Below are 4673 nucleotides of genomic sequence, written 5' to 3'. Positions count from 1 at the left end.
TCAAGGGGCTAAATTAAAGTATGTCATTACTAAAAAGAAAGCCTATGCATTGGTGAAAGTTGTAAAAAAATTTAGACCTTACCTAGTAGGAGCACAAGTAGTTGCCTATATCCCAAATGTGGTAGTAAAGGATGTGTTTGCGCAGTTAGAAGTCACAGGAAGAAGGTGCAGATGGTAAATAGAATTTAAGAATTCAACATTGATTTTAAATATGCCAAATTGGTGAGAGGATAAGGTTTGGCAAAGCTGATGGGCGAATCAAATTTGGAAGAATACTAAGTAAATAATGTGGATACAGAAAAGGATGTTACTTATAGAATTGAACACACCTCATGGTATACAAATATAGTTTATTTTCTTAAAAACATGAAGTGTCTGGATGGTATGACTGATAATAAAAAAATAACATTGAAGCTCCAAGCATCTAGGTATGTTTTTATAAGTGGTAATTTGTTTTAGAAGAATAATGATGACATTTTGTTATTATGTTTGGATGAAGGACATGCCAATGCTATTTTGAAAGAGTTGCATGAAGGAGTTTGTTGTGGACATTTCTCAGCCAAAACTACAACACATAAGATATTAAGGGTTGGGTATTATTGGTCACAGGTGTTCTTTGGTGCTCATCAATATGTAAGGAAGTGTGAAGCTTGCCAATTTTTTTTTGGTAAATTAAAATATTAGGGGGCCTTACCTTTGAGACCCATGTAGGTTGAAGCACCATTCCACCAATGGGGAATTGAATTCATAGGATAAATAACTGATTAGTCTAGTGGAGGGCACAAGTGGTTCTTGGTAGGCAAAAACTACTTTAAAAAGTGGATAGAAGCAATTCCTACAAAACAAGTCACTAGTAAGGTGGTAATAAACTTTCTAATGGAAAACATTATGACAAGGTTTAGGGTTCTTGTTAGGCTTGTTATGGACAATGGAATGTGCTTTAGATAAGAAGAATTTAAAGAATTCTGTGAGTCATATGACATAGCAATTTCATACTCTTTTCCTTAGCATCTTCAAGGAAATGGGCAGGCTAAATCAAGCAACAAGATTATATTGAAGATAATCAGGAGGATGCTTGAAAATAATAAAAGGCTGCAATATGGGTTGATAGAATAAAAATAAAAAAGGCTATTGGGAAGTCTCCTTTTGAGCTAGTATATGGGACCTAGGCTAGGATGCCAATGTACAATCTCTTGCTTATATATAAATTCATCTTACAAGACAATTAAAATGTTCCTGAACCCATGGAGGAAAGAATGAAGTAGCTAGCGGATTTGGATTAAATTAGGGTTGAAGAACATAAACAAAATGCTAAGGTACAATAGTAGACATAATATTTGCATGATAAAAGGGCCAAAGAAAGGAAGTTCATGATCAATGACCTTGTCCTCATGTGGAATGCAAGGGGTCAAGATAAAGGGAAGCATGGGAAGTTTGAGGCTTTATGGTTAGGACCATTTATTATTACAAAAGTGTGGAGAAGATTCATACTATTTATAGAACATGGTGAGTGAAGACTAGTAATTGCTAGTGCATGGACAATTCCTGAAACTCTTCTTTTCTTAAGAAGTTCTCATATTTGTGTATAATATTTTATTTTTGTCTAGTCTTGTTGTGTCAATTGTGTTTTTGTTTTAGGTTTTGGTCTGCCTCCCAAAGTTGTTCTTGATTTTTGTAATGATGAAATACGTCATTCATCCCCAACAGGAGCCACTATTAGAACCGCAAAAAATACTTTTGGAGTCCTAAGTTTCAATTTTATATCTTTTCCCCTTCACATTTTGAAATATTTAATCACCCTTATGAATTTCCATATGTCTCAAGTTTTTCATATCTTTGGAATTGTTGCATTCTTATTTGGCCATAGAAAACCCTTTTCAAAGTTGTCATATTAGCTCGTAGTTACCTCCTCCCCGGTTTCCACAACCACGCAATGGTCATGTCCAAGAATGATTGGGAAGTCGTGGGATGGCGATAAGAAGAAAAGTACAAAAATTAATATATCGCATTCTAGTGGTCCTTTGTAATTAGGTTGCCTAATGTTTGGTGGGACAATGATAATAAAGGAGAAGAGTAAAGATGTCCCACTATCCTGCAAAGTTAATTAAACATTTGTTGAGTAGGTTTGTGGCTTAATGGTATAAAATAAGTTAGTCTAAGGGCTTACTGCTATCTCGTAGAACTAAATATTCAACTTATGGGTCATATGGCGGAGATGCAATAAAAAAAAATGTTACTACATGCCCCCGAAGTCCTACAAGGAGATTGATAAAGACATGTAAGTTGTATGCGGGTTGGCAGTAAAGGTGATATATGGTACCACAGTCCCATAAATGGGATAATCAAGATCAGAGACATACTTGTGATATTGTCGTCTGAACCATGACCTTGCAATAAAAAGATATTGCTTAGTTGGCCAAGTTGTGGTGTTACTATAGACATAAAAGGTGGTGGAAAAGAGATTTTGGACCATGCAAAGATCTAAATGACATTAATTCGGAGTTAATATTTGAGCTTCAAACTAAGAAAGTTGATAAGCTTGGCATGAGGGAGGTAAATGATAAAGTGATGTTCAAAACATCCAAGATTCATAGCCTCATTCATTCAATCATTTCACATTTGCAACAAATGTCATTGGAGATATTTGAGTGTTGGTATTTTGGATATATTGATATGGTTTTGTCATTGATGTCAACACCTATTAACACTTATCAACTCTGGCACTTTGGAGATTTGGCAATGTTCACCAGCAAGCAAGTGACTTTATGCACAGTCATCGATATCTGGTTCATTGACAGGATATATTATTCACTGGCACTTGGAATGACATGGAAAACACTTGGTTATGTTGAAGACATCGTTTGGATGCTTTGTCTTGGAGATTTGTTCATTGGTATATTCGTGTTTGCATATTTGCTTTTATCGACAAATAGGTCCAGAATAAGCACCCAGGCTTATCTACTCCAGATCAACATGACACTTTTTGGAGATGATTTATCAATGTTGTAAATGCATTAAGCCGACATGTTGAATCAGATATTGCATCAGTTATTGATTTACTTGTAATTGATTTTATTGTAATATCTTTTAGAGTCGACCTACTAAAATTGGTCTTAGGTTATGATATATATGTAAGATCTTATTTGTATTATCGATATGCAATTGGGAAAAAGAATTATAAGAAGGTGTATGCAAGAATAAGCAGAGTTATACATGTAGACATCATTTGAAGGTGAAGCAAGGTTTTTGTGAAGGCATATCAGAACTACACCGGTACTGAATCCAGCATATGAAGATGCTATTTTGAGCAGTACATCATTATTGGATTTAACCATCCAATTGTAGTTAGTGTGACTCCTATTTGTGATTGAGAAGTGAGCTCTAGGCACTTGGCCTTTCTGCATGTGTAGACCCCAATTGTATACACATACTATCTGCAGTAGTATCATCTGATTGTGGGTAAGGTTTCCCATCGTGGTTTTTCCCCTTATAGGGTTTCCATGTACAAATATTGGTGTTATGTGTTGTGGATGTTATTGTCTTTCTGTTTCATGCATTAATCCTTACCGATACTCCAATTAATTGATAAACTGTCTATCGACATAAAATTTGGTTTACCGATATTAAGCATTAAGTCTGGATAAGTTTTTTTTGGTTTGAATTTATTTGACAATTGATTCACCCCCCCTTTCAGTTGTCTCCAGGACCTAACAATTGGTATCAGAGCGTAGTCCTCTTTTGCAGAAGTTTAACAACTTGAGGAGATCCAATGTCTACTAACTATTTCAGGAAGGACAGTCCTAAACTTGATGGAACCAACTATGGCATATGGAAGATTAGGATGGAGACACATCTAAATTGCATTGGAAAAGACATCTGGGAAGTTACAAAGAATGGCTATACTGCTCCTACTCAAAATCAGCCTAATCCACCTACCTTAGGAAAAGATGAAGAAAATGATTGCAAAGCAAGGGAAGCACTTTCGAGCGCATTATCAAATCAACAAATCATGGGATTATTAGATAGATCTGTTGGCATTATGTGAACCGACATGAAGACATAATGATATTGTATGTTGTCATTGATGTCAATATATGACATGGTGTGAATCGGCACATGAGATAGGTGAAAAGAGAGAGGAACTGACATATGTATGAACTGGTTTATATGCCAAAGTGAAGCGGCATATTTGTTCAAGCTGAACTGACATGCAGTTATGGGAACCGGCACATGGAAGCATTGTGTTATTATCGGTTGGTAGGTAGTTTCCACTTCAGGATTTTCGGTTCGAGTACCTCAAGCCTGTGTGAGTCAATCGGTGATCTTTGTGTGATGAGTTAGTAGTATAATGGAGAATAGATCATGTTGCCACGTAAGCTCTGTGCGTGTGAAGGATCTTGCATGAAGAAGACTATTCCTATCTACCTCGGGAATGTGCAAAGTCTGTCAAACGGTGATAACATGTGATGGGTTATCAACCACCATGAAATCGATGGAAAATGGATGATGGAGAATGTCTTGAGATCGATTCAAGATTGTTGCATTTAATGTAGTATGATTCAACGGTCAGGATTGAACCGCTTGAATTTCTTAACCTAACAGTTTTAGGGTTTAGGGTTTTTGCTATCGACCTGTCTGTTTCCTATAAGGTCAATGTTGTGTTTCTTTCTAAG

The sequence above is a fragment of the Cryptomeria japonica genome, chromosome 9 (genome assembly GCF_030272615.1).
Source record: "Cryptomeria japonica chromosome 9, Sugi_1.0, whole genome shotgun sequence".
Lineage (NCBI taxonomy): Eukaryota > Viridiplantae > Streptophyta > Pinopsida > Cupressales > Cupressaceae > Cryptomeria > Cryptomeria japonica.
The sequence above is the reverse complement of the archived record's forward strand: the minus strand, read 5'-3'. Positions refer to the sequence as shown.